At 45.3% G+C, this 22624-nt stretch overlaps 1 protein-coding gene across 5 annotated transcripts in view; it reads left to right on the top strand.

The window, feature by feature from the left end:
* KCNIP1 (potassium voltage-gated channel interacting protein 1) overlaps positions 1 to 22624 on the top strand; it is a 452168-nt gene that overhangs the window by 344585 nt on the left and 84959 nt on the right. Inside the window, exon 1 of one of the 5 annotated variants that reach the window (XM_064520831.1) lies at positions 4770 to 4881. The exons of 3 other annotated variants lie outside the window; for them this stretch is intronic. The gene's annotated coding sequence lies outside the window, so the exon portion shown is untranslated. Of the gene's footprint in view, positions 1 to 4769; positions 4882 to 10339; positions 10362 to 22624 lie in introns of those variants that run through there. One more of the 5 variants, XM_064520830.1, reaches the window with a different exon arrangement.

Raw genomic sequence — 22624 nt, 5'->3', positions numbered from 1 at the left:
TTCATTGATAGAGCAAAGATGACAATATATACCTCAAGTAGTTCCTGAAGATTAATGAAATGTTTGTCAAGCACTTTAAAAGCTTTGCGTGACGTGGTACTTCTTGAAGTGCAGATTACTGAACGCTGTTTAAAGAAGTGACTAACAGACTGGATGCCACCGTATGCAGTATTAATTGCATATGCAAATGATGCAAATGGAGCAGACCGCGTTGAGATTCACTGACGTTTGCTCTGAACTCTGTGCTGCATTACTATAGCAGCATGCTTTTTTTTGAAGGAAAAGGAAATAAATGAATCCAAAATCACTCTTGGGACAGCTTTAGCAAATCTTTCCTTTCCTTTGAAATAGTCATTTAGCCACCATTCAGATTTTATATCTATCAGATCTATCATCCTGCCACCAGAAAATGCTAAATGTTAATACGTGCTTTTAGCTGAAAAGATGTTTCTGGTGAAATCTTCTGTTGTGAAGGATGGTACTAAACTGGGACAGATAGGATACATCACTTGCATGAAACATTTGCAGCATGAAAAGCATAAGAGAAGGAAAACCTCTGTCAAGGCCTACAGAAACCAGGAAAGAAGAGACATAAGTCAGGACAGAATTGCATATGACTGGAAATGCGAAAAGACTGAAAGGGCTTTTGAGGAGGCTGGGAGGGAAATGAGACCTAGCAGGGACTGGAAGTACCATGACATTCTGGGAAGTGCTGAGGGAAAGCAGCTAAGCGATGCTGAAGGAGAAAACGAAGTGACCTTGAGTTAAGATGGGAAGGTTAATTCAAAAGTGCAGCTGTGATGTTTTAGTTGGAAAAGGGATAGTCTGGGACAGTGGCTGGGATTGTTGCTGTGATGACAAATTTCTGCTGCAGAGGAAACCTTTCTAAATAGAGAAGGTCACATCAAAGAGATACCAACCTCCCTCCTTAGTCTCTTCTCTCAGTCAAGCTGGAGCACTTCCAGAACTAACTTGCTGGCCAGAGGGGAAAATTAATAAGGGCCGTATTTTAAGCAGTTTAGGAGCTTGTACTGGTTGCAGCTTTTTCAGTTCTACTGATTTATGAGTGAGGATGAGATGCAGATTCAAGAGCAGCTGATGACAGCTCTTCACTTCGAATCTGTTTCCCATTAAACAACCCTGCAAAATTAAATAGAAGGGGAAACAGTATGTATGATTTAGATGTCTATGTTATTACATCTATCTTACTGAGTTTTTTTGTTTACATTGCAAACTGAAAATGTGCTTTCTGCTTTGGGACTATTTTTTCTCCCAACTATATCAAAGCGTAATTGCTTCTTTGAACTGTAAAACAGTGCAGTATTTCAGCGCTTGCATTCTTTGTAAAGTCACTTCACTCACTGAGACGTGAATGTAATGCTTGGGGTTAGTTTATTAGAAATGAAGTTAGGTAACGAACTCTGCTTGAAAAACCGTACACCATCTATGTCTTTTAAAGGTGAAGAGCCACGTTTGCAGGCAAAGCCACTAACTTTGAAAGCGTTTTTTGCGGAGGTGATGTCTGACTTGAGATGCTTCGCAGTTGTATTTCAGAGGCACTGAGGGCTCCTGAAGGCAATCGTTGATCAGCAAGTTGAAATGGGCTGAAAGCTTGTGTCTTGTGGTCTTGTGGTTAAGATGGTTAGCAGAGCTCTGAATGTGAATCGCTATACATCACTCCGTATTATCTTGGGCTCAGCATTGCCGTCATCACAGCCAGCCTGGGCTGCAGGCAGAACTTCCAGCTTTGGCTGCAAATTGGGTAGATGTAGCCTAGCAGGGCTGGGACGAGGGAGAAGGAGAGCCGTGCAGTGGATGGGAGAAAAGGGGCTTCCGTGGCTTTGGGGGCTCTGGGAGTTGGCGTTGGGAGGGTGAGGGGAGAGTGGAGGAGGTAGACTAAAGCTTTTAAATGGATAAAATCTAGGCAGTAGTTAAGAAGCTAAACTGGAGGCCTGACCAAAGTAAAAATCTGGAGGAAGAAACCCACTGAGTGGGGAGACCTGCTCGAGGAAGGTCTGGTCTGGGAGCCAGCAGGTCGGAGGTTGTGCGGAGAAACCCCGCCGTGGAAGGGGGATGGAAGGGAAGGCAGGGAGCTGCCGGGGTGGGCACAGGGAAGGCTCGGTGGTCCGGCAGCGAAAGGCTGTACAGGGGCGAAACAGCAGCATCAGGGTTACAGAGCCCCATGGGAGCGCAGGAGGCTGCCTGACTTCTGAACCTTAGCCGTGAGTGCAGGTCGCGTTGGTGTGAGCGTGTGCTGGGCAGCGCAGAATGCAAGAGTCGCAAAAGCTGTGAAACCAGCCTCTCACGAAGGCAGAAATACTGCAAGTAAAATTACCAGCTGAGCTTTAAGTTAGAGCCCTGAGCAAATATATCATAAGCAAACCCATCCTCTCTTCCCCATGCGGTCCTCTTTCTTTTTTTGCCCAGAAGGATGTTGCCTCCTTAATTTGCAAGGACTTAAAACAGAGAAAACAATGTATTTTACCCCTACCCTTGATCATCGAAATAGGAGCCTTTCTTGTCTTGAGGTTGTTGTGTTTTTTTGTTTTGTTTTTTTTTTTAAGCCATCCTGGTGCAGGCACATATCCTGAAAAAGAGCTACAAGCAATTAAAAGCTCAGTCTGATAAGAGAGAGTGTCTGATAAATTGAAGGATGTGGGGAATGTGTAATATGTCCCTCTTCTAAAATACTATTGATTGCCAGAGATTACTGGTGAAAACTACAGTTTTGCAGCTGAAAGCCTCTGGTTTGTCTCCAACTCAGATCACAGGGATGCCTATCCCTGTGATCCACAAGCTATGCCATTTAATAGGTGTTTGGCAGTCTAAGATGAGTTTGAGCCTCACTTCCAATTCCACTTCTAAATCATTAAGTTCACATCTTTCAATAGTGAAGAGCTTATTTAAGTTAAAATATTCCCTCAAATGTAAGTTGCATGCAAATATGAGAATCAATTAATGAATTTTGTTTGTGTCTTAAGCAAGAAGCTGTGCATAATGTAGTAAATTGGTCTCATGGAAATCTTGAATGTTTTTCTTTAAATATCGTTTTGAACAAATTAGTACCAAAAGTTGTGCTTGATATTTGAGCTCGCACTTCAGTTGCAATGATTCCATTGATAGATAAGCCCATGTAGGTCTCTTGCAGATATTGCTGGAGTAAATTGTCAGCTTTTATATATATATTTTATATACATAGACATTTTTGAGACTCAAATAAGATTTAGTTGAGCTTTAAACTGACATTGGGACACTATAAATTGGGTAATTGTATCTAGGAAAAAACCCTCAAGTTAGTTCACAGCTTCTGACATGATTTAATCAGGTGTGCACACATCAGCCTGGACATGGACCTTCCATTTCCACTGCTGCTTTCAAATCTCCTAGATTAGTTCTTCTAGGAGGCCTTGCTAAAGGTACTATTTAATTTAATGCTCTTTATCAAACTAATTAGCTATTTACTTGCAGGCTAATGAAATGTTTGGAGACTTTGAAATTTTCGGCGTGTAATTTTCTCATGCATTTTACAAAACTTGTGCATGATTAGTGTCATGTGCCAGAGGCAGTTTTTTCAGTGTAGTCTGGCGACCAGTGTTGAGACCGTTTCCAGTAGTTTTTTTCCCTTTTATGAAATTTCCCAGGCAAAACATTTCTCTTGAACTCAACTCTCCTTTGAAAAAACCCCCAAAAACAAAAAACAGTCAAGCCAGTCCTACTCCTCCTCTATACAAAGTCATAGAAATTGCATTGATGCTTTGCCATAAATAAGCTTTCACAACTACCTTGGCGCTGCCAGGCCCAGGCTCCCCAAATCAGACTTGTGTCTTTGACAGCCAAAGAAAAAAACACTTGCATTTATGTGTAAATAAAGTTGGAGAAAGTTTGTACCTTAGTGAAAGATACTTGTTTTCCAAAGGCATTCATGCACTTAAAAATATAGGTTGGTCTCTTGAGAGATTTTTAGAAGCTGATGCTTCTACTCTGAATATTTGAAATACCCAAGGATTAGAAACCTAGAATTTCATTTAGCTCCTGGAAGCAGTGGAAGTCAGATGACCTGTAATGGCAGGAAAAAGAATGAAACCCACTTTCCTAGACACAGCCAGACCTTCTTGCCCATAAGAAATTTGGCTAAACGGAGAGTCCTGCGCATTCACAAACCGAGGGAGGACTTGGCAAGCAGCTGCAGGCTCACGAATGGCCTGGCTCTTGTAAATGCTGAAGCATTTCACGGGGCCTGTTTTAAAGAAATATTTTGAAAGGACTTTTTTCTTAAATACCTGAAGCAATACTTTTTTTAAAAAAAGCTACAAACAACGCAAATGTGGACCAAAAAGCTCCTCCCTTTGATTCCAGCCCGAAGTGTTGGCGGAAGCCCTTGCTGCCTCGGGGGTTTTGCATTTCAGCGGTTCCAGCACAAACCTGCTGCTCGCGCAGCCCCGAGGCCCTCTGCCAGGCGGGTTCCCCGTGCGGCACAGCTTGGCATCCGAAGGCCACTGTTGCCCCTTCTCCTTTCTTTGCTGTTCTTAACCGTACCACAGGCTTTAGCTCTGCTGAGCACTGAGAAAAATGAAACACAATTCTAGCTTTTTGTCAAAAAAGGCTGGATTTCTCTGATGGGCATTTTAGTTTCCGTGTGACCCACTTCATTCGAAAAGGATTTCTGCTTTCGGTCCTGGGAAAAGTCAGGCTCTTGGTAGGCTGAAATCAGGAGGGTGGAAGAGTGAAACCAAACCTCACTCCACGAGGAGGAGACACCACAAGCCTTTCCCAGGGCCACCCTGGGGACAGGCACATCAGAGGGGTCCTGGAGAAGGAGATGCCCCAGTCTGGAGCAAAGCTGTGAAAATACAGAGAAGAAATGCATTGATCTCGAAGAAGGTGAGTTGAGGATGTTTTCAGTTGTTGCTGGATAGCAATGGCTTTCCTTACTTTAAAAATAATGTAAAGGCTTTGTAGGGCGACATGTCTGTGGGCATCAGAAACTTATATGCATAAGCAAAAGATAAAATAATGTGAAAGTAGCAACATAATATTGGAGAGAAATTTCATTTTCAGTTATTCCAAAATGAATTGCTAAGATTACCACCTGATATGTTCACAGCAGCTTTCCTCAACTGGTTTTCAAAATAACTTTTAGTTTTTAACCAAAAACAGTTTTGCCTGAAAAAATTTATAAGTGTGTCCATTGTATTGTAATAATTTATAAATGAGCAATTTATGATTACACATAGAATCCCAGAACCGTGTTCCTGTCTTTGACTGGAGAAAGGCTGGGAGGATTCAGAGATTCTCAGATGGTGAGATGCAGCTTGGAGGGAAGTAGCTTAATACCCAATTTATAGAACAAATCAAGGCAGTATGGGAATGGGATTCTCTGCATCAGCAAGCTACCCGACTTTCTCTCACTATCATTTTTAAATGAAAATATTCGCACTTCTAACATAAACTAACAGAAGATGATGCCATTCATGATGGTTTTTTCCTTTAAAAAATATGGTATAGACAATATAGACAATTCAGTTCTGCTGTTCTTTATCTCAGAAGATTAGCTCTGATTTGAGGAAGCACATACTCCCATTATGGATGTGTAAAATCTAAGGGACCCCCTGAATATATTTCAGTGCTTGCTCGTTATGGACTTCCACCTAGATATACCAGGCTTAAATTTTCTCTGATAATGTGCATAAAACATCTGTTTCCTTTAATGATGAGTTGCTTCTGCAAGGTCTGGTGCCTGGCATCCATTCTAAAGGTAAAGTAAATTACTCATTACTCCAAAAATTAATTCAAATGAAGCAGTGGTTCTTAAAATAAAATTGATTCCAACTACTCATCTTGATATGGTATGTAATACATATAGCACTGGTGACAAAATCTGATCCTATGTGAAGAAAAAAGTCTAAGAACTTGGATTCCTGGGTGTTTGTTGAGCAATATGTAAAAGTCGTGTGGCATAAACATCAAAGCTGGGATTTCGAAAGCAGGCAAGGATATTCATCCATGTCAATGTCATGCATTTTAATGAGTTAGGAACTAAACCCTAACGCATGTTGGCTTTAATCCCTATGTGTGGAGTACTCAAAGGATTTGGTAGGCACTGGTGTAAGCACCATAAATGAACACTTGTTGGAAGCTTGCTCTTTAACTGGATTTAATGCAAGACCGGTCATTTGGCTAGAGTCTTTTTTTTAGGTTTGTGTGTTTTGTTTTTCTTTGTTGCTCTGGCAAGTACTTCCAAAACTGCAGAACTGCTTGCAAGACCAGTGGGGGAAAGTAACTATTGCATGCCTCAACTACTGTTGTCTGCAAGTTGGGGACAGGGAGGATAATCCTTAAATTTGAAGTAGGAATATCAATTTTAGACATGCTAAGGCATATCCCAGTGTGGGGACTCTGCAGAATAGGATGCTTTCCCCTCCTGCTCTGGTTTTCCTAACTGGGGAGACTGGTGATGGTTCATGGTTTGACCCAGTGATACTCCTTGCACGTTTCAGAAGCAGAACTCATTATTTGTAAGTGGCTGTGCTCTTCTGTTAGACAGAACAACCTAAGAAAGCCTCATTATAGATTAATATTGCCCAGTACCCAAAGAAACAAGTAGTTTTAGGCAACACAAAATGAGTATTTGTAATGCGGAGAATACACAGATGCCTCTTTTTGGATTGAAGCTTTATAACAACCTAATTTGTAAATGAGTTTTCTATGCATGCACAACACTCCTAGTAATTTGGCTCACACACCTAAGGAAATGCAGCCGTCAAGCTGTGAGTGGTTTCTAGCACTTTCATGCTTCATTTCCAGGGAGAGGATCACGTCTCAGTGACTTAAGGGGAAAAAGCTGCTGAGGTGTGTAAATGTCTGTGCTAAACACTGCTTCTTAGAAGAGGGCCTGTGTCTTGGGGAAATTTTGCTGTGAGCTCTGGGTGTTTCTGCAGAAGGCAAATCGGAACAGGCTGTACGAAGGAGCGAAACCTGCTGTGCGGGAGTGGAGGTTACACGTGAGCAGAGGTATGGTAAATGTGCATGCTTGCCTAATGGGATTTAAAATGATAAATCTTAATCTGAGCTTACATCTATAAGATATGGAAGTGCCCATATCTGAAATTGTGCCACCCATGTATTTATTATTGGGTAGGTAGATTTAGGTGTTGTTTGATAATTGTGCCATTGGTTAGCTGTGGAGCTATTAATATAATGATACATTGATGTGCCATTATCTGCTGTCATGATTCATTAAGACTAAGAGGTCTTGTTCCCTTGCGCTCTCTGTTCGGATTACTTTGTTTCAGGGAAGAACAGTGATGGAGAGGAAAGCGTTGCATTGGTGGTGGGTGGGCGGTGATGGATTCAGCTGTAGAACTGATGTCAGGTTTTTTTCTATGGAAACACTTATGCAGCAAAATGGTCAAAACCACTCATAAGTTTGGCACCTTTCACTAATCAGTTCTAGCCAGAAAGAAACAACCCAAGTTTCACGTCTGCGACACATTTCGGTGTATTTTAGAACGGTCAGAGTAGTTCATAGAAGAGCAGGAGCTGAGTGTAGGCAGGCGTGAGCAACCTAAGAGCTGGATTTGCGGAGACTGAGGGGGGGGTTCCTCTCCCAAGAGCCTGGAGCACTGACCTAGCTGCGGCTTGAAAGTCCTTCTGTATGAAATGAGATTTTGGGTCTGTCTTGCCCCCTCCCAGGAGAACGTGTCTCCGCAGAGAGGTACTCTGGTCCGGATCACTTCCAGCCTTTTTTGTTTTTAGTGTTTTACCCTGTGGCATATCAGATTACTGAGCCAGAGCAACCCACCACGAGAGCTGGAGTGCTCCAAGGATATCTTGGTTTCAAAAACCTCCGGCACGGGTAGAACTATAAACTTGGATCTTGCATAGTCTCCGTGAACACCAGAGCTACTGGTTCCCAAGCTTCGAAACCAAATTGCAGGACAGTTTTCTTGGCCATGAACAGCCCAATTCCCTGTGGAATTGGAAACTCCCCTTTGCTTTCCCTGCCGCTTCCCAGGCGGAGCATCACGGCTCCGGACCACCCTCGGGGAGCCTGTCGCCCTGCGCGGCCAAAGGGCAGTCCCAGCGCCGGGCTGGGAGCTGCACCAGCCAGCGGCTTGCTGGCAGCTTAGGCAGCGGCATCCTGCTCCTTGCAATCCCCACGCTGGTGTTGAAAGATACTTTGCATTGGGATTTTGCTGCTGTTGCAGCTATTTCATGTGAAAAGCTGTGATTACAGGATGATAATGTTTTGACACAGAGATAAACGCCCGGAAATTCGCCATTAGCGGTGGTGTTTCTCTCTCTTGCCTCCACTGCATGACAGCGTTAGTGTAGGCAGTAATTGCCTAGAAATGACAATAGCAATTAACTTACACCCTTGCGCTTCAGCACACACGTTAGCATTCATTTGAGGAAAAATGTCCATTAAGAAAGTAAATATTTGTATGTGAGTGGTGGGTGATAAAAATTCCTACAGCTTGCAAAATCTGCTGTGAATATCAACACTGCTGTATGTTAGAATAATTGCTAGCAAATTTTCAATTTTGCTTACAGGTTTTATATCAAAAGTCTCTTCCCTTTTCTCTTTTAGTTTCATACCTTCCCTGTGTTACAGTAATTAGAAAGCTGAAGGTTAGATGCTGTTCCCTGCATGATTACTATCAGTTGGTTAAATAGGGCATTTTATCAGTGATTTTTTTGCACGAAGGCGTTAAATTTCTTGTCCATGGTTCATTACTGTTTGTGATTAGCTAGGTGGGAAAGAAATGGAAAAAAGAGATTTATGTTTCATGAATGACAGCTTCCTATTTCTGGTTGCTCCTTATCTGTGTGGTTTAGAGCCTTGCTTTATTAATTAAGAAGTAGAATTTCTCTGCATCTTTGATCATTGATACTATCACACAGAATATTTAATATTTAAAGTTGTTTCCAGTTAATCTCGAGCACATGTGCTGTATTGCAAGTCAGAACATCACCTTACAAGAACTATGCTCAGTGACTAAATATATGACATGGTCCCTTTCCAGTTTGGAGTGAATGTAATGTTGGTGGAAGTGATAGGCTTTAACCCTGATTTGAACTGATCGAGTGCAAAGATAGGCTGTGAAATGTTTCCTAAGCTAGCAGCTGAAGAAACTCAAACAAGCTTATTTTTAAAACTAATCCAGGTTCACAGCTAGGCCTGCAAAGGAGTAATAATAAGGAAATTTTCTAAAATTCTGAGCATTTCAGAGATTTTGGGGTTTCAGTACTTCTGAAAGTCGAGTTATTTCATTACAAGCAACTGATTTTGACCTCCAATTAGGAAAAAAACAACAGCAGCCTCCAATCCCAGGCAGCACCAGCTCCTTCTAGTTAATTGTTGATCTTTGAGAACCGGATTAATGCAAAAATACTTGATGTAGGCATTGGACTCCTATGTCTGTCAGAAGTCGGCACTTTCTAGCAGCTCGCGCTGAGCAAGTGCGTTTTTTCAGGGGAAGCCGTGGAGGCGTGTGATAGCGTGCGGTGCTTGGTAACTGCGCTGTGCTCCCCTTTGCTGCGCCCGCGTCCGTGCCGCGGCAAGCTCTGCATGCCAAGGAGCCTGCTTTGCCCTTTGATGGGCATGAAGCACCAGGAAAACAAAAAGGTGCTGCCTGTGCACGCTGGTAGCAGTCCGTTGCTTCCAGGCGGGGAGGGAATAAGCGGGAGGAGAGGCAGCAAGCAGCTCCCTCCGCCGCCGACTGCTGCAAAGGGAAGGAGCATGCGGTGCCTGCAAAATGACCAGCCTGCCGCTCCCGCCTGCCCTTTGCACTTGCTTTCTCTTCCTCCTTCCCAGGTGTTTGCTGCGTAAGACCAAGCACTAGTGTGTGAGCCAAACCGGGTCTATCCTCTGCATGAAGAAATGGGCCATCAGGGACACCTGCACTGCAAGCAGGTGCCTGTTCACTGGCCACATCGGCTCCAGCCTGGCTGCTGCAAGCAGAGGGTCTCGTTGCAGTGCAGGCTCCTCTGCCAACACGCAAACCTCCCCTAACTCTGCCCACCTGCTTCCATTTGCAGCTGTTTCCATTAAACCTGTGATTGCAGGTTGGTAGATGCCTGTGTCACTGGGGGTCTCAGGGTGAGTGGCTCCTGGGTGTGTGTGCACTCCTCTGCTAATTGCTAGCTGTATGCTTGCTGGTACAAGCCCTTGATATTAGCTTTGTTACTGAAATTCATTTAGTTTGAAACACTTCCACCTTAATTAAAAAAAAAAAAAAAGTATTTGTGCAAAACATGGCCTCTCGTGAGGAGCAGCTCTTTCCGCTCAGCAGCGCCTGAGCTGAGTACTGGTGTGAGGGTGGCTGGATACCGAGTGAGAAGAGAAAAGGCTGTAGGTGGTAAGTGCTATGTCTATCTACTCTAGCAGCCTTGAATGGCTTGAAAGCATGCTCAGATGTGGCAGGGCTGTTTCAGGTATGTTTGTGTTACTCTTTCTCTAGTAAGACCACATATTTAGTAGTCTATTGATTTCTCCAGATGCTTTCAAGTGAAAGCTTTTCATGTCTGAGTTTCAAAAGCTTGGTTATTTAAGTGTTTTGAGTGCTTCTGAAACCTTTTCTGTGTATTACTTTCTCTTTACTTTTTTGTTCAGTTCTAAGTAGCTTGGTTAATTGTTTTGCTCTAGCAGAAGCTTTGTGCCGCTTGCTAGAGCTTGCGTAGCTGGGCGGGGGGAGCAGGAGCGCTCTGAAGTTCAGCTAGGTGCACGGCTTAGGTTTGGTTCTCTGCTGACCTTCAGTTTGGCCCTACACCCTGGTGGACCGTGGACATTATTTTAAGATAAAGATTAATCATCTAAAGCTATGGAGTTGTTTTAGACTTGCATATTTAAATGCTGAGCCCTTGATCCAACCTCTTCCCAGTACCTCAAGGTAACCAAGAGGGCTTTGAACAACAGCTTGCATACATATTGGTAAAAAGATACTTGGGCTTTTATTTTATTTGTTTATTTACTAGTGGAGGCTGTTGTGGTGTGTCAGAGACCCCAGCACAGTTTATGAGCTGAGGGCCTGGGGGCTTGCAGGGAGGAGGAGCGTGGCGCGGCCCGAAGGGGGGCTCGGCAGGGGTTTTGGGAAGCGGCGATTTCTGAGTGAGGGTGCGATCGCCTGCTGGCTGTCGCTACTGGTTGTGGATGTTGTGGATTCCCAATGCATGGAAAACCTGGTGGAAAGGGGGGAGATCAGGTTCAAGAAACCAGGCTTGGCCGAAGGCTTCTTAATGTAATGGCTAACGCTGAACTTTGTCAGTCTGAGACTATTGTGATAGGTAAACTGGCTTCCATGGGGTGAGTGTAAGCTTGAAAGGGGGTGCCCTGGGGAGGGGGCCTGGGGGGCTCAGCGAGACAGGAGCGCTCTGGCAGGGGTGGTATTGGTATGGAGGCTTTCACCTTGGTCTTCCTTCCACCGGGTTACAGGACTTGCGTGCGCCCTTGCCTGTCCTATATGTAGCCTCTTACGTCCAAAATAAAACCATCCTGCTCTTCTTTCTCCTGCAAAATCCAGCAGCCAGAGAAATGAAGGTGCTTTTCACACCCTAAAAGGAGCCAACACCTCTACGAAGCAAATGCAGATGGTCAGCTCGTCCAGAGGTCCTCTTCCCACCCTGTCCTTCTCTCAAAAGGTCCCTAGTCATTCCTCTTGTCTTGTGAGCAGCTGACAAGGGGGGACAGGGCTGAGGCCAGAGCAGGAGTGGGGTGGAGAAGGGGCAGAGCTGGTGCCGGGGAGCAAAGCGTCTCTCCCCGCAGCTCCCGGGACGCAGCGGGAGGACAGCGGCTGCTGGGAAGGGAGCAGTTGTCTCGCACAGCCCGGCTGTCCCCGTCCCCGCTGCCCCGTGGCTGCAGCACCGCAGAGGATGGGCAGCAGGACGTGGGCAGGGGATTGGGTCAGGTGCCAGCACCCAGGGTCCGACCTGGATTGGCAAGGTGCAGCGTAGCAGCTCTTTCCCAGTTGATTTAGGATGCAAAATTAGAAGTCTTACAGAGGAGTGTTTGGGGAATGTAAACAGGCAGAAAGTAATTATATGTTTGGCCTGTCACCAAGGTACCAGCTGCCTGTGGAAGAAGTCAGCTGTCTTCAAGAATGAGAAGCGGTTTAGGGGTATTGAACTTCCCTGCGAGGACAGAACAGGAGTTACTGTTTCTCTGCTCAGTTAGTGGGGTGAATTGGCTCTCCCGGAGATCCGCAGCGGGGGCAGGAGAGCGGGCTGGGGCGGGAGAAAGGGAAGAAGGGGACTGTCCTTCTGGCAGCATTTGTGAGTGTATCTGCGAGTCTCCCTCTCGAACGCTGCCTGGAATTGAATGGCTTAAAAGCAGGATGTAATGAAAACCACAGTGTGAAGCGTAGCAGTGCAGGCACTCGCCAGGAAAAGCCAACCTGGTTTTCTGTAGCACCGGCACAAGGAGAAGTGGATGCCTTACCCGCCTCTGAGTCCACATCAGCAGCTCGTTTGCCGAAGAGCAAGGGAGAAACTGCGTGATGAAAGTTTATGGAGGATGTTTGCTTCTCGACGTGCCATTAGCAGGAATGGGAAACGCGCTCGGGGAGGCTGGGCTGTGCTCCCTTGTGCGCTTAACGACAGCTTCCCAGGTCGCTGCTAAATCGCACATTTTATGTACTCCTCGGTGCAGTGTTTCCACGCTGTAAGTTAGAAAGGGGTGAATTATACTGCTGACCTTAGTTAATTGCTGGCAGTGAAGCAGTATCGTAGCCAAAAGGGGACTGCATCAAAATGCCCCGAGATCAAACTTTCCCTCCCTAAAAACAGAGCTGCAGGATATTCCTCAGGTTATTAAAAATACAGTCACTAGGATGCTGCATTTGAAAGCAGCTTGTTAATCGAGCAGATGACCTGAAACTCACTTCAGTAAGGCCTGTTTTCCGCCGCAGGAGTGGCGTTCGGCCGCTGACGCTCTGGGGGTTTCGCAGGAGCGGGCTCCCGGCCGCGCCGGGGAGCTTCGTCCCCCGCCGAGGGCAGCGCTTCTCCTTCGGCACCTCTGTGAAGGAAACGAGGAGCGGGGAAGCGAAGGCTGTGTGGTGGCGTGCTGCTTGTGCCTAGCTTAAATTTGGGAAAGCTATTGGATCTTAAATGTGTGTTAGTCCTGCCCAGATCCCGCTTGAGATGCGCAGTGTGTGCTGCTGCAGCGCAAGGGGCTCCTGCGGGCGAAGGCAGCAGTGGGGTCCTCCCCCTCCAGCTCTCGGCACGAGCCCCCTAATTTGGGTCTGGGGGGATGACATGGCCGCAGAGCGGGTAGATTTGGCAACTTAGGAATTTCACAAGTCTTTGCGCTAGGTTTTCTGAGCTTTTCTGGCCAAGAGAGGGTCTCGTTTGCTCGCGGGGACCCGACAAGGCTGCTGGGGGCTCACGGGTGGATGCGTGGATGGAGCTCGCCAGGCGAAGCGTTGCTGAGGGCGGCCAGGTGAGCTGGGTGTGCCTGCTGGGACAGTGGGATGGGGTGATGGACATCAACCCCAAGCTGCAGTTCTCAGCCTGAAAGGCGGGAGACACAGGGGAGCCCTCGAGGTGCCTGCCTGGCCCATCCAGCCCTGCCGCCGTGGCTGGAGGGAGGCAGGGTTGTTCTCGGCCCGTTGCCTTAACTGAGCTGTTGCCCTCTTCTGATGTTTGAGATGGAAGGTGCAGGAGACTCTGAAATACAAACCTGGGGTGCTGTGGCGTTCGGTGATGGGCTGGCAGGAGGCTGACCAGCCCGCCGGGCAGCAGGCACTGTGTCGGAAGCTGCCTTGCCCTGCTCCAGCTCTGCTCTGTAGCCCTTGAAGGAGGCCAAATGCGATGCAGGTCTGCAAGTGTTTCCAAGCTTTGCCCAGTCTCTGGGGCGCTGTTTTCGGGAGGTTGCAGATGCAGGCGGAGAGGTTGCCACTGCATGCGGAATAGTCTGCTGCTCTGCTCCGGGGGCACAGGGCCAAGCCTCCCTGCTAAAAAAGAGAGCCTCAACATTTGCATCGTTCTCTGGCAGGGTGCGAGGACCTTGTTCTGCACTCCCAACCCTCATGAATACTGAATTTGCTATTGCAATGCAGTGCGTTCAGAATGAATTAGTAATGATTAGCAATAAACGTTGAGATGAATGTAGTTGAGGGGGTTTTTTAACTGATAATTGCTTTTTATGCATACTCTATTTGTAGAGAATTGGCTTTTTTTTTCTTTTTTTTTTTTTTTCCTCCCCCCTCCCTGAAGTACAGAGGAAGGACCTTGCTATCGTAGCTCTCAGCAGGCCAGGACTGCTGTAAGGCAGGAGGGCTGCTGGATGGGAGGGCTGCCGGGGCCCTGGAGTTTGCATGGTGCAGACAGTGAGTGCAAGCAGCTGCGTTGCGTTGGTTAGGCCACATGGCACGGGGCTTGCGGGCACATGCTGTAATAAAACGCATCTGTAATGTGAGATAGGCTCCTCTCAGTTATGCACATCCCGCAGTCTCCATCAGCTATTAGACGCTCCTTTAATCGTAGCAGGAGGAGGAGAGCCTTTCCACACACAAACCCCTGAATACTCTGACACAGTGTGCAATGGAGAAGGAGGCTGGTGAGGAGCCAGGTGAACCAGAGAAGTTTCACTAAGTGGCTTTATAGGAGCTGCTGTAAGTTGTCTCCCCTCCCCCAACAGCACAGTGGGAAGTTTGTCTTAAGTCATCCTTGTGTGACTGTGGTCCTACAATAAGCCAGATACCTTACTGCGTGGAGTCAGGACTAGGCGTCTGTCTCGGGACCTTGGTGCTGCTGCTCACAGCTGCTGCTTCGTGCCTCGTGCTGGGCTGGAGAATGGGGCTGTCGCTCCGTGGCCCTGCAGAAGTCATGGCCGCCTCGGAGGTGCGTGCGCTCGCACTGCTGGGAGGCTGCACACAGGTTAAAATATTCCGTGATTACAGCAGAAGCAGCGCGACGCTGCAGCACAGATGTGTGTTGAATAAACTGCATGACTTAGAACACTACTTGAAACTTTTTTTTTGTGAGATTCCCCATCTGGTCTATGGGTTTAATTATTCCATAGATGTCTAGGTGTTTTTTTTTTTTTTAACCAGAAATAAAACTCTATACATCCAGAAAGCTGCTAATTGGAATCATTTTTAGCTGCCTTGCCTCTATTGAATGACAGAAATTTTAATAAGGCAGTTCCTATGAACCTGTCATGTAGAAAATAGCTTAATAGCTGGCACTGAATACAAAAGAGATCTCACTTGAAACCTAGAAATGGACCTTGATTGCAATTTTTTCCTCCTGCTACTGTGCTACCGGCAGCAGAGAAGCCCTCAGCTGCCTGGAAAGGTGGGACTGGAGGAGAGCGCTCATGTTCCTCTTGTGGGGACGGGCGGCGAAGGTCCCGGCGAAGCTGTTGGGGTCCATCCTCGCGCTGGATGGTGTACGGACTGATGCTGCTGCCGCATGGTCGGATACTGCCTTGTAGTAGACCCGGCGCGAATTATCCTAGCTGTTGGTTCAGGCCACGCGTTTATGCCAAGGCAGACACCGAATGCAGAGCGGCCCTCGGAGGGTAAATCCAGTCCGGTGCTTTCAAAGTGTTTGAAGCTTCCCTGCTCTGAAGGTTTCCTATGGGTGGCAGTAAATGAGAGGCTTCATCATTTTGAATTTACTTTCAAGTAGGTCTGTGTTCAACAGATTAAAAGAAATATTTCTGGGGTAACTTGAGCGTGCGTGCGGAGACTTCTAAGTGCCAAACTAAGAAACGCGAAGGGTGATAAGGGAAACAGTCTGCTGTGATGAAATACCGTCCACGAGACTAAATGTTGTCTACTGGAGTCTCTCTCGGAAGTGGGAGGAGAAGGGTACCATTTTTGAAGAGACCATGGAGAGCAGAGGACTGAAAATCAAGAAATGGTTGTTGCATTGGTTCTTTACAACTTCTTTTTTTGGAAAGACTGCTACTTTCTTGGTTAGGAAGATTTTTGTGCCTTGTTGCAGTGAAGGGAAATAAATATGCTTAAAAAGTAAAGAAGCTTCATACATAGCCATGTGTGTATGTGTCCATGCATGTACTCGGGATGCGTAAAACCGGGTGTATGCAGATAATTGGTGAAAATACTGTATAACGGGTAGGTGAATACTACAATGAGAGGGAGATGGGATAGACGAAAACAGAAGAGGCTTGTGACTTTTGGTGTCCGCTTGGTGTGCTAAACGAAACGAGAGCGCAAAATAGAGGTGGACTGAAAACACACTGAAGTTGGCTAGTTACGGCAGGCTGAACAAACACTCTTAGCTGGCTCAAGTGCTGGGATTAAAAGGTCAACATGCCCTTGTAGATGACTTTAATGCCTGAGGAATGAGGCATTATTTTTAGAGCTGAGAGAAGTTTTGACTCTCACTGCAGAAATAACCTGTGTCCTGCATGAACCTTCGCCCAGAAGTATGCCTAAAGCAGACCTGTGTTTTCTTCCTTGATGTTGCCAAGGGTCATCATAAGTCTTTGGGCTTGAGATGGGTGTAAGTCAAGCTTGGACTTGGCCCTTGCCCCAAATACTGCTCAGCTGGGAAGTAACCCACATAAAGAGCCTGAAGGTTGGTAGACTCCAAAACCTGCTGGGCAGGAGCTGGGCTCTGTAGTGATGTCCTTGTTTCTGGCTTAAATTTCTTCCCAAAAGAAATCGGTGGTCTCATCTTCAGTGCCTGTTTATAAACCTAAATTTTGTTAGCATTTTCTCTTAAAACACTGTAAAGAAAGCAGTATTTTAGTACTGTCTATTGCTAACTAGGAGCCCAGTGAGAAGCAGTTCTCAATAATAATGTGTTTTAATCTCTATATTAGTTAAGGTTCATGTAGCAGCTGATGAAAAGCAGTTCTCAAAAATAATGTGGTTTTATCTTTATATTAGTTCAAGCGCTTGTAATGGCTTTAAAAAAGAGCAAATGTTTATCATCTTTGTGACACTTTGCAGTAAAAATGCTCTGGATTTCTCCTCCCCCCCAACTCCCTTTTTTAACTTCATGTTTTGTTGTGTTTTATTGCTTGTTTCATTATGATTTTGGTCTGGAGTTATATTTTACATGACTTACTTTAATAGAGAAGCTAGGAATTTTATTCACTCAGCAAGGTGCTTCAGTTATTAGAGCCCCTGGCAAGTTTAAACAAAACGCACACATAGATGAGAGTATTTGCTGCTTCTTGTCTTCCAAGTGCTTTACAATCATTAGCCAATTATTCACGGTGTATCCTGTGCATAGCAGATGGATCTCAGAGTTGTTTGTATTGAATTACACTTCCAAGATCATGCAAATTGAAAGGGACTACATGATTTCACTCATAAGGAAATTAATGATTTCTTCATTAACTATTTAATTAAAATGGAGAATCTGGATGTTGCAGAGAACAGCTGACTGGAAAAGCTCTCCTTAATGCAAGAGTCTTTGCAAAAAGCTAGGCTGTACCAGGGACAGGGAACGCTGCTGCAAAAGCTTCTGTGTGAATCCATGGGCTACTCTGAGCAATGACATTGAGGGTCTCTTTGCTTATTCCCCTCACAAAGAGCATCGCAGGGATATAAAAGCGTGGGAGCAAACCAGTATAAACTGAGTTTCATAAACTTAGTTACAAAGTCTTCTGTCACAAAAAGTAAGCAATACTTCAATTACAAAAAAATGTAAGAGGTACACAACAAAAATCAAATGTCTTCTTAAATAACCGGAAGTTGTTGCTTTTGTAAAATTGGTGTTTTGTTTAAAAAAAAAAAAAAAAAAAGTATATAACCACCCTTTAGAGAAGGGGAGAAATAAATCTGAACAGTAGCCAACCACCAAAAAATTTTTTGGTCTACATCCAAGTTATTGCAACTCAGTTTAATCCTTATTTTGTCTGACCCCTGAAATGGGAGGCTTTCAAGCATACAGTGCGGGTCAGGAAATCTGGTCTGAGAGATGCCTCACTGAATGGGGCTTCTTTCCAGTCTCCCTCCACTTATTATATAGCTAACTGGATCTTTTAAAAAAAAATCACAGCTGTTTGTATAGTGCACAGAATAACTTTCATACAGAGGAACAGAAAAAAATAGTTCACTTGTTCTCTAAGACTGAATGAGGCGTTTGAGTAGAATAAGAAAAATTCCTTGCTTTATTTCTGCTCTAAAATCTTCCTTTTTACCCTTCTTCCTCAGAATATACAGGCCTTGTCTTTATTGTATTTCCTGACAGGTAGGGCTGTAACGTTCCTTATGATCGCCGCCTTTCAGGGAGTCATTTAACCCTGTTGCACCGCAGCCGAAGTGGTGATGCATCCGACAGATGGATGCCCAGAAAGAAAGGAGGCTCTTAATTAACGATGGCCGAACCGAGCTGGTTAATTCAGATTGAAACAGCAGTGAAGACGGGATGACTTGGGTTTTTACCGGATTTAGCAGCTCGACCATCTCCATCTTGCGCCTGAGTTTCTGTCCCAAGGCAAGTGCCCTCGTCCTCGCCGCGTGGGCACGACCCTGGCTGCGCGGTGGCACCGCTGCCCCGGGTCCCTGCGAGCCGTGCCGCTCTGCGGGGCTGTGCTGCGAGATGGCTAAAAGCAAACTGCACGCGCTTCGCTCAGCCCGACGCGCTGCAGGTTCGAAAGATAAGAAGTGCTTCTCAGCATGACCGAACCGTGAAATGTGTTTGAGAATGAAGCTTTTGATGGGGATTTACATCAGAAGAAGAACAAACTTCCCTTTCAGATATATCACACTGTTTATTCCTGCAGAGAAGTAAGACTTACCGTTTGAATTTCAGCCTGCTGTGCTGCAAAAAGTTTTTAAAGAGGCTTTAATGGCAATTGGCATTTGAACCCTTCCCGCAACCATGGGGAGCAGGGGGAAATATCCTCTACTTTATTTTTGGGTTTTCCTTGCTGCAGGTATAAGGACAATTGAATATTTTGGGCCAGTTTCCCTTCTAGAATTATACAAGCAGAGTTTTTGGCTCTTAGATGGCTGGTCTGAGCAAAATAAGCAGAGTTGTCTGTTAAATAGCATTGCAGACATTGCAGCGGATGAAGCAAGCATTTCTTGGTTACTTAAAGAATGATTTCTTGGTTACTTAAAGCATGTGATAAATTCTTCTGAATATCCAGAGATGAGTATAGTATCACTTTTCTAGATAAATGCGCAAGGGGCTGTTAATCCCAGTTACGTACTGCTCTGGTAAGAGCAGCAGACTAATTATTGTGACCTTCGTACAGGGAAAGGCTTCGCTCTGGAGTCGCAATGAGGGAAATGGGAGTGAGCTGCTCATCCGGTCTGGGCTTGCTCCAGCTCTTTTACTTTGCACCTGGACGGGTAACTCTGTTCATCCCAGTCTTCCTGTCCCTTACCTTGGCTCGTAGCTGTCTGATGGAGTGCCGGGGATTTAACGTGTTCGTGTTCCCGACATCAGCAGGGGTCCCGTAGGGATGCGATAGCCGTGCGAACTGGATGCCTCTCAGTTGCCAGATCGTGGCCCTTCCTTCCGGAAAGGCAGGGCAGCGGAGGGCAGGACCTGCCAAACAGCTGAGAGGGGCAAGGCAGGAATGAAGTTTTATAAGAAGCCAGACTAGGCATTTTAGTGCTTTGAGTATCGTAGGTTTTGGCCCATTGGTAGAGTCTGGATGTAGATGTCGCTGTGGGGACCAGCGTGGAGGAACAGCAGGTACGTGGCCTGTCGCAGTGAAGGTGCTGCCTTCAGAGCTGCGCCATCATGTTGGCAGAGCTCTCACCGGCACTAGTGTGGCTGGGGCTAAGAGGAAGAGGTTTCTCTTTGTGGCATATTCATGTACATTTAAAATTGTGCATGTCTGTGTCCAAACTCTGGACAGATGTGGGGAACTAACTCCTGAGTCTCTTTGCTGCGAAGGCTGGACCATGACTGATCCTCTTCATTTCCTCTAATAGCTAATGCAAACGCTAGTCATCTCCGGTAATATGCAGGCAGTGAATTATAAATAGTGCTATTTACGAATGACTATCGCCAGCCTTCATTTTGGTACCGTGTTTTTTTTTTTTTTTTTTTTTTTTTGTTTCACATAAAAAAATTGCCTGGAAAATTAAGGAGCCAGCATCATTCTTCCACCTAACAGATCTGCACAGTTGAGAGGCAGGGATGTGAAGTGACTTGTCATGTGTCCTTCTGCAGCTCACTGGGAAAGATGGGCCTAAACTTGAGTGTCCTGGCTCCTACCCGAGTTTATTGCCAGCCGGGCTTTCCCCATTCCCACGGAGGAGGGATGGTACCAGAGGAACACAGTAGATCTTATCCCCCGTAATCGTTGCTGAGATGCAGAAGGCGGCCATCTATGACTGGCCAGTTTGTATATTTGCACAAAAATAATTTGTAAGTGAGATGAATGTTTAATGTGACTTAATATGTACACAGTAAAGCTCACTTACTAATGCTTATCACTGCATGAAGCAATGGTGCCAGGACCAGGCAGCAGCTGCAGCAGGCAGCAAGGTCCAAGTTGCAGAAGAGCAGAGCTTCATTTGGTTCCAAAGACATGATCATAAAAAAAAAAAAAGGAAGGCACCATGTTTCTCTGTTTTGAACTGGAAAATAGATACCTATCAAGCTTAGAACGGGCAATCGCAGACTGTTTTCTAAGGCATTAGCAAGAATTGCTTCAAGCCTGGAGGCATGGTTGATATTCACCCATGTATGTTAGTTGACCACTGTCTACCAAATAACTTTTTTTTTTTTAAGGGCTGTGATGAATATGTATGCAGAGAGCCTGGTTCATAAGCTGCTAAGTATTAGCTGACCGGCAGGCAGTGGTCCGTGTGAGCTGCTCTCTTCCTGCTGGTGTAGCAATGGGGAAAAACCTGTGATGTGGCCGTGGGCAGAGAAGAGCCTCCGGTATTTATCACAGAGGCTGTGAGGGAAAACACGTGCTTTGAGATTTCAACAAATGCAATTGAAGATAGGTGGGGAAAAAAGTGACTTAATCCCATGTGCATTCTGCACAGTAGGAAGATAAAACAAATTTCAGTGAGCTGGCTGCTGTCTTTAAAATCTGTCCTGTTTTAGCTCTACAGATTTAGTGAATATAGATGTTTTTTATGAATGGGCTGCACCAGGATAAAGGCAGCTAAAGCCTCTTCCCCGTGTCGCGTAACAGATTGCTCAGGAGCAGCAGATCCATAAATCTCTCAGTGGGCCCTGCAAAGCAGGGCTGTCCCAGGTGGATGGGGCACAGCACAGACTGTTGTTGTATCTGCTTGGAGGATAAATAAAAGGCCTTTAATCTCTACAACTTCCTCTTCAGTCCTCTTAGCTGCTCATTTGCTTTCTCTGTCCCCTCAAAAGATGCGAATGCAAATTCCTCTTGTTCAGCATATATATTTTCTGCAAAATTTAGACAGAAGGCAAACCGAAGCTTATTCTGCTTGTAGCAATTGATGGCAATGGTTTCTAAATCTGCAGTTGCAATTCAGCTGTCACCAGAAGTATCATACAACCCAGTCATTTAAACTCTGGCATTTCCAGTTCCATCAAATAATTCCTTATTCAAATTAATCATAGACCTCGGGAAAATCAATAGTACAATTATGCACAAACTAAAGCATGGCTTTGGTTCAGCTGTGCCTCTTGTCGGTTATGACTGCATTTCTGATATATTCTGATGCAGCAGATCTTTAGCATGCAACCAGCCTGCTGATAATGGGTCTTTATTTCCATTCTGCAGGAACAATAGCTCAGCAAGCTGATACGGGGGTACAGGATTTTGTCTCCAAAGCCTTTAGTTCAAGTATGTCCTCAGACTGTTTATTTCTCTCCCACAGCTGTTGGATATTAGTTCAGTTCCCAAAAGACACAGAGAGATGCTAACTCCAAATGCTACAGTTTGGGCCAGCGGGAGCACGGCTTTGAGTTAGGGGGAAGTGCAGGTTATTCTCCATTTGAACAGAGCGGTTCAAGCTAAAAATGTGTTTCACTGGATTTCAGAATGGTTTTGAAGAATAAGGATTAAATTAGAGACTCCGTGTTCCTTTTAATTTTCTTTTTGTGGTGTCAGTCTTTCACCTTTATAGTGTGAGGTTAATTCATTTTCCAGGTATCTTCAGGTCGTTCACAGTGATGCACTGAAGACCAAGGTGCCCCTTTGTCCTCGTGGACAGACGGATGTCTGCCTGCTATATCCTTGCTTGGCTTTTCTGTCTTTTGTGTAGGTGATAAGACTTTTTTTTTTACCTTAGTTCTTTGCTCTAAGAAAAAACACTATGAGAGAGGGACAAAAGCTCTTAGTGTTAACTTCCTTCCAGCAGTACCTTAATACCTTGCAGGAGAGATGAATAGCTTAAATTTTAGAGAGAACTGAAAGCTTCCTCATAATCTAACAGATTAAAAAAAGAATAGTCATTTGCCCCTGCATTTATGACTGTCCATCCAAGGACTTGCAAACAGTTTCTCTAACTTTATCCGAAATGTCTCCTTTTTTCTTTTCCCTTCTGTTAGCCAAAATTTAAAGATAATGTATTAAATGCATTTCTACAATCCAGCAAGCTTGGCTGAAGTATCACGTACCAAAACGTGCACTATAAGTCAGAAATATTGCAAACAGTGAAAAAGCAAAAAAATCCAATAATAATGGAAAAAACCTCAGCAACAGTACTTAGAGCTTAGATGTATTTTGCTTAGAAACAAACACTGC

This window comes from Dromaius novaehollandiae, chromosome 15 (genome assembly GCF_036370855.1).
Source record: "Dromaius novaehollandiae isolate bDroNov1 chromosome 15, bDroNov1.hap1, whole genome shotgun sequence".
Lineage (NCBI taxonomy): Eukaryota > Metazoa > Chordata > Aves > Casuariiformes > Dromaiidae > Dromaius > Dromaius novaehollandiae.
Note: the sequence above shows the minus strand (reverse complement) of the source record. Positions and strands in the feature narration are given on the sequence as shown.